Below are 12371 nucleotides of genomic sequence, written 5' to 3'. Positions count from 1 at the left end.
TTAATTTAAACTTTTGGCAGATCCTTATGAAAGTTTAAATGAAAACTGAAACGTTGATATTGCATTTGGCGTGAGTTGCTTTTATATACCTGTCTATCCACAAGTCCAGAGAGTGCTGTCATACCTACCTGAACTATAATATCACCATATTTTATATATATATATATACATATATATATATATATATATATATATATATATTACACAAATGTACCCTAATACTGCGCTCAATGAGGGCTGCACCTCTAGATTAACCCTTTTGCTAGCACAGGGTTCAAGAAACACATAGACAACCGGATTCAGAGTGCGCACAATGATATTAAAAGGTTACAACAATATCCTATTGTCATTAGGAATCAACCAGCAACCAATGTAAATATATACATAAATAAAATTTATTAAAATATAACATATAACAATTAGGACAAAAAGAACACCTATAATACTGTTAATTTCTGGGGCTTGTTGTCCTTATGGAAGAGAGTTCTGATCCCGATGTGTTTCTTCCTTAAAAGGACTTCATCGGGGGAAATCAATAAGGAGCTGCTTGAGTGAAGAGGAAAAGGAAAAATAACAATATTTTATATCCAATATAGGAGATACATTATTACAATATTACATCACAACATAAAATAATTGAGTGTACAAAGATAATTTTCCAGTTTTTCAAATAATTTTAACAAGATCAGATCAATTTGATTATAGAATTCTGATATAGTATATATCTCTTAATTGGGCAATAACAAAATCACTTGTGATCCATTTAACAATTAAGACCACTAGAGAAAACCATTTCACAAGGTAAGTGATTACAAATGAAGATTAAACATTTAACATACATAGTCTTAGATCATTGAAGGAAGAAAGTATGCATTCCATAATTCTCAAAGAGCTCATTTAATTGTCAACTTCCAATAGGGGGCGTAATCATTCCGTAAGTAGTGAAGTAAAACCACGGTATACTTTGGTGATATAGTGCTGCCTATAAATGATAATTAAATATCATATCTGGTTTTAAGAACTAATATTAAGAACAATTTAGTAATTGAATTTACTTACTTAAGAAGAAAGAAGATGATCATAAAAATTACCTCTTTTCACCGGATAGGGGATTTCGTAATAAACAGTGAACGGTACTAAAAATATAAATTTAAAACTTAGAAAAACATAAATGACTATAATCTTAAAAATATTAGATAATAATATTACTTACATAGGTGGTCATTCCGAGTTGTTCGCTCTGTAAATTTTTTCGCATCGCAGCAATTTTACGCTTAGTGCGCATGCGCAATGTCCGCACTGCGACTGCGCCAAGTAAATTTGCTATGCAGTTAGGTATTTTACTCACGGTTTTTTCTTCGGTCTGGTGATCGTAATGTGATTGACAGGAAGTGGGTGTTTCTGGGCGGAAACTGGCCGTTTTATGGGTGTGTGCGAAAAAAACGCTACCGTTTCTGGGAAAAACGCAGGAGTGGCTGAATAAACGGAGGAGTGTCTGGGCGAACGCTGGGTGTGTTTGTGACGTCAAACCAGGAACGACAAGCACTGAACTGATCGCAGATGCCGAGTAAGTCTGGAGCTACTCAGAAACTGCTAAGAGGTGTGTGGTCGCAATTTTGAGAATCTTTCGTTCGCAATTTTAAGAAGCTAAGATTCACTCCCAGTAGGCGGCGGCTTAGCGTGTGTAAAGCTGCTAAAAGCAGCTTGCGAGCGAACAACTCGGAATGAGGGCCATAATGTATTTAATAGGATTGTGTCCTTTATGTTGGATATCACAAATAATGGTCCACTAAAAGTACATTTTTATATTTAATTAATTTGTATCTATCAATTTTAAAATAATTAAATAAATATACCTATTCCAAAGTGAATTTAATGTAATAGATAATACTAATTCATATAAGTGCAATATTCCTATCATAAGTACATACAAAGTGTGGCTCCAATAGGGTGTGTGTCTGTCTCTTCCAAAATGGATAATGAACTCAAGGAGACAGAACCACTCTATTTAAACTCTTTAGTTTATTACCTCACTTCCTTCGGGGCAATCAACCAATAAAAAGGTGTGCAATACAATTAGAAAAGATAAGAGTATAATAAAACCTGCTAATAAGTTAGGTGCAACATGGAAAGTGCAAAATAATGTCTACTATGTAGTACTATAAAGTAAACTCTGGAAATATATAGAAAAACGTTAATAATGACCAAATTAGGTCCGATTTTGTCACTTCCGCCATGCATTCCAGCAAACTCCGGTGGAACGCATGGCTAGTCCCGCTCTCCAGATTATGTAGCCAAATCGGGTGTGATAGATATATTGATAAAATAGTGCACAGTACTTAAAGGAAGCCATAAGTGGCTTTCCTTAATAGTACAGGTCCCATGCGTGAGGTGCGTTCCACCTCACCTAACGATGGAACGCACCGGAAGCAAGCCAGTGCTTGCGTTCCACCTGATCCAACGGTGGAACGCATTGACCACGCATGCGCCCGCCGCTGTCCTGAGCGCTCCACTATACTTAGCTCATCGAGCATAACAAGACTCTGTGCACAGGCGCCAAGTCTCGTACCTCACATAAATTTAGACTATACCTGATGGGGCGCAACGGGGCAAATAGTAATAAATAACAAACCACATTACAACCATATATTAGCGATTGTAATTTAAGAATTTAACCCCTTCCAATAATGTTAAAACTGGAAGGGGAAAACCAGAAGGTATAAATGGTAGGGGGGAGAAGCCAAAGTGTATAATATAATATTCCTTCAATGCCTTTACATATTATACAGATTTACACTTTAAATGCATATAAATAAAATAAAGAATCAAAATGACCCTAGAAAGGCAACAATGTCTACACTTTCATTTAATCCATAGGAAATAGAGTATTAAGAGTATAAATCCAATATGTCTCACGTTTAGATAACAGTAAATCTCTATCTCCGCCTCTATCATTAGTTTTTACATGTTCCAACACCCCAAAAATTAGTTCATTCACATTGGAATTATGATGTTCTGAAAAGTGTCTAGGTAAACTGTGTGACAGTACTTTGTTTTTAATATTTCTTAGATGCTCTTGGATACAAATTTTTATTTTTATTTTTGTTTTCCCTACATAGGATAGTTTGCAAGAGCAATCTGTTTTATAAATTACATAATCCGTATTACATGAACCCTATCTTTTAATACATACGTTCTCCCATCTTCTAATTTACATTTGAGTGAGTTTTTTTGCATAAATTAATAACAAATGCATTGATTACAGGGAAAACACCCCCATCTGTTCCCCAGAAAATGTGACTCTATTGGATTATATTCATTAATTTGTTTTAATTTACTTGGTGCTAGTACATGTTTTAGATTAGACGCTTTTCTGTAGACTAGTTGGGGTTTATTGGGAAGGGTAGGTCCTAGTATAGGGTCTTTCTTCAGAATATCCCAATGTTTAGACATGATCTTTCTGATTTTAGGTACATCTTTGTTATATTGGGTAATAAAAGCACGTATACATTTTTCATCTTTATCAATCAAAATTTTATCACTTAAGAGTTCATCTCTATTTCGATGGGAAGCTCTAAATTGGGCATCTTCTAATAAAACTGAATCATACCCTCTTTCTACAAATCGTTCAAAGATAATAGCAGACTGTGTCCAATAATTCTCAATACTACTACCATTCTTCCTTAATTTAACAAACTTTGAATAGGGAACACTATTCTTCCAAGAGGGATGGTGACAACTGGTTTGTGGGATGTAGCTGTTTGTGTCTACATCCTTAAAATAAGTTTTAGAAGTGATTTGTCCTGTGGGACAACCTTCTAGTACTAGATCAAGAAAATCTATTCTCTTAGAGTCAGTTTTGAAAGTGAAGCTCAAGTTATAGTTGTTATTATTAAGATAATCAATAAAATTGATCACATCTTCTTGACTACCCTCCCAAATGAACAGAAGATCATATATGTATCTCTGAAATAATTTAATATGTTGGTTCTCACAAATTGAATTATACACATATTTTTATTCCCATTCTCCCATAAAAATATTTGCATATGAGGGGGCAAATTTAGTCCCCATGGCGGCTCCCTGCTTTTGCAAATAATAATGACCATCAAATTCAAAAAAGTTATGGTCAAGTATAAATTTTATACAGTCTAGAATAAAACTGATGTATGAATCAGTATTACTAGAATCTTTAGCTAATACACCTTTGATGGCCTCAATTCCTTTCTGGTGGGGGATAGAGGAATAGAGCGCTTGGGCATCTACAGTTATCCATCTATATTCATTGCTCCAGTTCAGATTATCGATCAGCCCTAGAATACTTGTTGAGTCTTTTAGATGTGATATATTTTGTTTCACATAGGGTTGGAGTTTAATATCAATGTACTGGGATAAATTTGCAGTAAGAGAATCAACTCCTGCTATAATGGGACGTCCAGTAGGATTTTTTTATCTTTATGTACATTAGGTAACTGATAAAAAATAAAAGCATAGTGGGATGCCTTTTATACAAATACTCAAACTCCTTCTTGCAGAGCAAACCAGCATTATTCGCTCTACTTAGGAGTAAATACATAGTTTTCTGAAATTCTAAAGTGGGATCTTTTTCTAGTTTAACATAAGGGGAAGTATTGTTGAGGATCTTATAGGACTCTTCCAAATAGGAAGATCTATCAAGGAGGACTACTGCTCCTCCTTTATCGGCCGTTTTAACTACTATTTGTGTATCCTTAGTTCTATTCTTAATAACTTGTTTTTCTTGCGGATTAATATTATTATTATTATTATTATTATTATTATTATTATATCTACTGTCAGATGTTTTGATTTTTCTGTACATTTGTGTATTGCATTCCCTTTTTGCTAGGTACCTGTAACTGCAGCTTGACAATGCCTGTTTTTAAAGATAGAATAAACAGGTCACAAAGTGTCAAACACATCTTTATAGATGTAAAAGAACAAATGAGGAGCGCGGATGTCAGTAAAAGTTGTGAGCATTCAATTAGAAGAAGTACACATATACATACATCTCAGAAAGAGATCAGCAGCGCGATGTCATCACACACACGGCACCTCCGGATAGCACCAGGTGGAACAGCCGCCGGTCACAGCTCATCAAAACGTTCCCTTCCAGGACCTCACAGGATCGGATCAGGAGCGATGTAGTTACACCTAGTGTCCAATTACCACGCCAACGCGTTTCGTCACGAGGACTTCGACACCCCCTGACGAAGTCCTCGTGACGAAACGCGTTGGCGTGGTAATTGGACACTAGGTGTAACTACATTGCTCCTGATCCGATCCTGTGAGGTCCCGGAAGGGAACGTTTTGATGAGCTGTGACCGGCGGCTGTTCCACCTGGTGCTATCCGGAGGTGCCGTGTGTGTGATGACATCGCGCTGCTGATCTCTTTCTGAGATGTATGTATATGTGTACTTCTTCTAATTAAATGCTCACAACTTTTACTGACATCCACGCTCCTCATTTGTTCTTTTACATGTATTCCTAATTAAGCCTTGGTACGTCTTTTTCTGGAGGAAGCAGCGGAGGATATAAAGAAGCAGGATCATATTAATACTGGACTATCCTAAGTGCATTGAACGGATTGAAGTATTGCGCAATTATTCTTCCTTTTTTATTTTTTTTTACATCTGTATAGATGATGATCAATTAGTTGCAATGGAGGAAAATGAGGAGGACTATTATAGCCATCTTAACAATATGGAAAAATTATCAATTAAAGAAATGAAAGGATGGTTTGACATTATTACTTTAGAAAAATATGTACATCTTTCCTTGGCCGACCATTGCATCTACAGTCCTCAATGTTGCCCATTTCTGTGTGCATCAATGCTGAGAAATATAGGCAGGTACTTATCCATCATGCAATGCCATCAGGAAGGTATCTGTTTGGCTCCAAAATTATTCTGCAGCAGGACAATGATCCCATACATACAGCCAATCTCATTAAGAACTATCTTGAGCGTAAAGAAGAATAAGGTCCTGGAAGTGATATGGCCCCCTACAGAGTCCTGATCTCAACATCATTACATCTGTTTGGGATTATATGAAGAGAAATAAAGATTTGAGCAAGGCTACATCCACAAAAGATCTGTAGTTAGTTCTCCAAGATGTTTGGAATAGGGAGGCCAATCCCGGGGCATTTTTTCAATCCCGGGATTCGGGATTGAAAATGCTCAATCCCGGGATTGCCGGGATCCCGGGATCAGTGTAGGGATCAGTGTAGGGAGCAGGGAAAGTATATGTGGAGGGCAGCAAAGCAGGGTGGATGTAGGGAGCAAGGGAGGGTGGGTGTAGGGAGCATGTAAGGAACAGGAAGGGAGGGTGGGTGTAGGGAGCAGCGGAAGCGTGGGTGTAGGGAGCAGCAGAAGAGTGGGTGTAGGGAGCATGTAAGGAACAGAAAGGGAGGGTGGGTGTAGGGAGCAGCGGAAGCATGGGTGTAGGGAGCAGCGGAAGAGTGGATGTAGGGAGCAGTGGGATGGTGGGGGTAGGGAGCATGTAAGGAACAGGAAGGGAAGGTGGGTGTAGGGAGCAGCGGGAGGGTGGGTGTGTAGTGAGCATGTAAGGAACAGGAAGGGAAGGTGCTGGTGGGTGTAGTGAGCAGTGGGAGGATGTCTGGAGCAGTGAGGGAGTGTGGGTGTAGGTAGCGATAATACTTACTAATTAGGCGGGCACCAGCCATGGACACACACACACTGACCGCGCTGGCAGCATTTCAAACGTAGCGCTGGCCGCCAGCAGTCAGAACTGGCAGTCCGGCAGCCAATCAGGAGCCGCGGCTGCTGCGCTTCCCTGATTTGCTGCCGGTCTGCCAACTCTGATTGGCTGGCAGCCGGCGCTACATTTGAAATGCCGCCAGCGCAGTAAGTGTGTGTGTGTCCATAGCTGATGTAACTACATTGCTGACAGCCGGGCAGCGCTGAGCTATAGTGCTCAGCGCTGTCCGGCAAAACTGCACATGCACACTCTAATCCCGTGAATCCCGGGATTGGAGGCTCCAATTCCCGGGATTCAAATCCAGGCATTTTTGGGCCCAAATCCTGGGATCCCGCCGATCCCGATCCCGGGATTGGCCTCCCTACTTTGGAACAACGTTCCTGCCAAATTCCTTAAAAAACTGTGTGCAAGTCACCTAGAAGAATTGATGCTGTTTTGAATGCAAAGGGTGGTCACACCAAATATTGATTTGACATTTCTCCTCTGTTCTCTGTTCATTCACTTTGCATTTTGTTAATTGATTAAAATAAATTAGTAACACTTCTATTTTTTAAAGCAGTCTCACTGTGCAGCATTGTTTCCACACGTGCCTAAAACATTTGCACAGTATATATATATATATATGTATATATATACACACAAAGTGAGAAAAGGTGGCACTCAGGGATTAATTAATAGATGACACAACCACCACTTGGGTCAACGTTTTTATGCATACACGGTTTCTTCAGGACATACAAAGAATAAAAAAATGAAATTACTGCCCTCAATATGTTTAATGTTAATATATTAATTATAAGCAATATGGTGGTAGTTACAATGTACTCATTAAAGTCATACATATCAAAACAAATACAGTATACATGGAAATAAGAGTCTTTTCTCAGTATATGTGTTACTCACCGTTTAGAGTAAAACATATATAAATTGGATTGCTAACTGGAGCTCGGTTGGAGATTGCAAAAAGGTACATACTGTACATATCAGGCATGTAGCTCCTAGATTTACACTGCGGCAGACTAAATGTATGTTGCCTTTCAATGGAAAATAGCCTAAATTGGAATTATCATGAATACTAATCAAATCAGTAATTAAATAATTTGCTGGAAAGAGATGGAACTCTGACAGTTACAATACTGACATGCTGAGCTTATTTAGTAATACAACATTTATTATCATTATGTTCATTTACAGTTCACAAAATACCAGCTGTAAAGTAATTGTTCAATATCCTGACAGCTTTGTAAATTCAATTATAGGCCACCTGTCTATTTTGTCTACAAATTGATTAACTGTATCCATCCCACAGATTATAGAAAAACGTGTAATACAGTAAATAATGTCATTTGTTTCATTAAAGATATTTTGTTTTCACTGATTATTTGCGTGCCTAATCTGTTATTCAGCATGGCTATGTGGAGAAAACCAGTGAAACACTTATGACTAATCAAGCAAATGTTTTTCATGTGACTATAAAGTCTATTCATGAAGCAGTGAAAAGTGTGGAGAAGTGAGCCAGTGGAGAACCTATCAGCATTGAAGTAACATTTATAATTTACACACTATACAATTGTACGGAGCTGCTGATTGGTTGCCATTGGCAACTTCTCCACAGGCTCACTTCTCCACTCTTTCACTGCTTCATGAATAGACCCCTATATCTGCATAACTGGGCCCGTTATAGAAAAGCACATGGCTTAGGGGTCTATTTATCAAGCTTTGGAGAGAAATAAAGTAGACAGAGATAAAGTACCAACCAACCAGCTCGTTGCAAACACGGCCTGTAACATGGCAATTAGGAGCTAATTGGCTGGTACTTTATCTCTGTCTTTGGGGTGTATTCAATAATTGTCGGAAGCTGCCGTCTTGTCGAAAAGACAGCAACTTCCGACAGGTTTAGGTTGGAAGGGGTTCCGACCTATTCATTAGGGGGACGTTTTTTTCGACAAGTCGGAAGCTCGGCCAAACCCGACAGGTTTTAGCCCCGTTTCTGACAAAGTCAATCTGACTTTAAAAAAAGTCGAATTGCCATTGTCGTGACCGGGTAAAACCTGTCGAGTTTGTCCCGGCATTGAATACTGACTTGTCAGATCCTTTCCGTTGGAAAGGATCCAACAGGTATTGAATACACCCCTTTTTCTCTCGCCAAGGCTTAGTAAATAGACCCCTTAGTTACTCAAGATGGCTGCAAGTGCAGCGTCCAAAGAGCTTGATTTATGATGCAAGTAGATGAGCTGATTAGGGCATGAGGACATCAGATAATATATTTTTTTAGAGAGCTGTTTCTTCATCATCCAGATACACATTTTCTATTGGATTATCCAGAAAAATCAATGTCATAAAACATATGACTTTTTACAAATGTGACACAGGATAAAAAGTGCTGTGTTTCCCCTTATTTTCATGAGTTGTTAAGAAATAATCAAGGTTTAAATACTGCATGGAAACAAACCAATTAAAGGGACAGTGCCATATTAACACATGGCAGGGCCCCTAGGCAATGCCGTTTTTAGCAGCGCGCCAGCTGTGCATTCGTACAGGGCGCCCGATGCAGCACTTTTCTATGGTCAATAACTACTCCTCCTCCTCCCTGTCAGTAGTACTCCACTCGGGGATGGAGTTTCACGGAATGACACGTTTGCGTCATGACATCACGATGCAAACTAGTGATGTGCACCGGACACTTTTCGGGTTTTGTGTTTTGGTTTTGGATTCGGTTCCGCGGCCGTGTTTTGGATTCGGACGCGTTTTGGCAAAACCTCACCGAAAAATTTTTGTCGGATTCGGGTGTGTTTTGGATTCGGGGTGTTTTTTTTCAAAAAAACCTAAAAAACAGCTTAAATCATATAATTTGGGGGTCATTTTGATCCCATAGTATTATTAACCTCAATAACCATAATTTCTACTAATTTCTAGTCTATTCTGAACACCTCACACCTCACAATATTATTTTTAGTCCTAAAATTTGCACCGAGGTCGCTGGATGGCTAAGCTAAGCGACACAAGTGGCCGACACAAACACCTGGCCCATCTAGGAGTGGCACTGCAGTGTCAGGCATGATGGCACTTAAAAAAAATAGTCCCGGACTTCCGGTGGGCGGGCCGAACGGATCGGCTGCTTTTAGCAAAGAGCTCTCCGTGCACCTTACCAATATAGCTATCCATACCGGCTATATTTGGTCCAGGGGCCCCATTTCCACATCTACGGGGTGCGGAGATAATAGGGAGCAAAGAGGTACTCTCCCCGGCTCGCTCCCCTCCTCCTTTGAGCCCACCGAAAGCGGCACACGCTTAGTGCCCGGCACAGCGGCGGCCATTTTGGGACTCGCGACCATCCGAGTCCGGCCCGCCTGACTCCCAGAGCAGCCAGCAAGTACTCCGGAGAGACGGTCTGGAGACGTCTCCCCTCACCACCCCTCGCGGCAGCCGCCGCTCGAGCTCCGGTCTCCCTCTCCACATCGCGGACCTCGGCCGAGGCCCGCGATCCCCTTCCCCACCCCTGATTTATTCCACACTCCACCTGCGTCACTCCTGGTGCAGCTGAAGGGGACTACGCAATCAGGCAGCGTTAAAGAGTCACTGGAGGGCCTAACTGACGGCATTTTCCTCCATATCCCTGAGGAGCCTGCAGCACCCTGACTGACTGAGGCCTGTAATACCCCACTCCCGGCAGCTTCTGGCAAACAACAGGTGTGCGGCCCAATCACACCTGCCCCGACCAGGAACCACAAGGAAGTGAACCGCCAGCCCACGCTGTGGGTCCCACAGGTACCGCGCTGGTCGCTGCCTGTAACCCACGGCAACGACAGGTGAGCCTTATATTTTGAGCCCAAACAAGTCTGCTACGCACAGGGCCCTGCTGACCTCATTGCCCCCTCTCACCCCCCCGCCGCCTCATATCCTGAGGTTCCCCTGACCGTCCTATACCTTCTGCAACGTCTGAGTCGCGTTCACACGGCATTACAACCTATAGCTCTCGCTACACCTAGCCTGAAGACAAATTTATTATCATGGAAAAATACGTGGCTAAAACGCTCCGGGCAAATAAAAACTCTCAAAATAAAAACAAACCGGCACCCAAAGAGCAAAGCCCACTCCAGCAGCGGTCACCCTCCTCGCCGGGCGAAAGAGATGCAGACGACTTATCATCGACTGACCTCAGAGCCAGCCCATCCGCCGTACAGAGGGCCAGGGAGATTACGGAAATCATATCACCCTTGTTTGACGCGAAACTGGCACCCTTATTAGAGGCCATCAACTCAGCTGCGGCCCAAATAACACAACACACTCAACGATTAACAGAGGCTGAGGATCGTATCTCTACATTAGAAGACGACCAACATGTGATACAATCACAATTACAAGCTCACGATAACACGCTAACAGCCATGAACGATAAAATTGAAGATTTGGAAAATCGCAACCGTCGAAACAATTTGCGTCTTGTTGGGCTTCCGGAGACGGTCAGGCAAAAGGATTTGATGGACTTAGTCACCCGCTGGCTCCCCTCAACCTTAGATCTCCCTTCCTCACCGACCTCATATCTAGTGGAACGAGTTCACCGCATCGGCCCCGAAAGGCAGCCCTCCCAATCTGCTCAATCACGCCCCAGACCGGTAATTTTCAAACTGCTAAATTACCTGGACAAGGTGAAAACTATGGAACTGTACCGCAAGAGTTCCGGTCTCTGCTATGAGGGCTCCAAGATCCTCCTCTCCCAGGACTTCTCCTTTCAGGTCTCCTCGCAACGAAGGGAATTCTCCCCAATATGCAAGGAACTATTCTCTCGGAACATTAGATTTGCACTCTTATACCCCGCAAAATTGAGAATCTTTCACGCAGGAAAACCAAATTATTTTGATTCCCCAGAACCTGCACGGAACTTTCTCAAATCGCTTGACACCCATGGATCAAACTCCTGTATGGATGACGCGGACTGAGTGTCCTGGAATAACAAGTATCCTTTTGTTATAAATAATCTTCTATATTTTTCTAATGGCTAACACACTACTAAATTTACACAGTCGATTAGTCTGGTTACAGATAAATATGTTGTTTTCATGTATGATGTTGGGACAGGGGAGGGGGGAGATTGCTTACCCACCCTCGCTGTCTATGCCTACCTTTTTCTCTTTGCCTAATCTTTTCACAATTTCAGTTAAATACAGATGGTTCCTAGAACCATCCTCTTGGGTTCAGATATTCCAAAAATGTTTTGACCGATGGCTTATATTGTTTTTGTTATCACAGTTTATATGTATTACAGTGCATCATTGTTATCCAAATGCTCCCCCACATGCTGCCATATTACACTCCTTTCGTCCTACCTCCGCTCGCTGGGACGGGGGGACGGGCCTTTGCTTGTGGCTTCTCTCTCCAAGTTCCATTAGACTGGGTGTTGGATAATGATAGACTCACGAGCTGCTGAGACATCTGTAGATGGCTCAAAGACATCACTCAAATTAGTCTCCTGGAACGTGGAGGGCCTGAACACACCGATTAAGAGGAAGAAAATCCTAAATCATCTTAAAAAATTTCACCCAGATGTGGTGTTTCTACAGGAGACACACTGGCGTATTTCAGATCCAAACAAATTGAGAGATACTTGGGTGGGTGAGTTTAGAAGCGCCTCA

General features: G+C 41.2%; 1 long non-coding RNA gene across 2 annotated transcripts in view; it reads right to left on the bottom strand.

Moving 5' to 3' along the window:
* Positions 1-849: 849 nt before the first annotated feature.
* LOC134928991 (uncharacterized) overlaps positions 850-12371 on the bottom strand; it is a 250974-nt gene continuing 239452 nt past the window's right edge. The window contains exons 3-4 of one of the 2 annotated variants that reach the window (XR_010178190.1): positions 1060-1136; positions 850-982 (exon numbers count right to left, since the gene is read on the bottom strand). This is a non-coding gene — a long non-coding RNA (uncharacterized LOC134928991). The remainder of the gene's footprint in view (positions 983-1059; positions 1137-12371) is intronic. The other variant, XR_010178189.1, reaches the window with a different exon arrangement.

Source organism: Pseudophryne corroboree, chromosome 5, assembly GCF_028390025.1.
Source record: "Pseudophryne corroboree isolate aPseCor3 chromosome 5, aPseCor3.hap2, whole genome shotgun sequence".
NCBI classification, from domain to species: domain Eukaryota; kingdom Metazoa; phylum Chordata; class Amphibia; order Anura; family Myobatrachidae; genus Pseudophryne; species Pseudophryne corroboree.
Note: the sequence above shows the minus strand (reverse complement) of the source record. Positions and strands in the feature narration are given on the sequence as shown.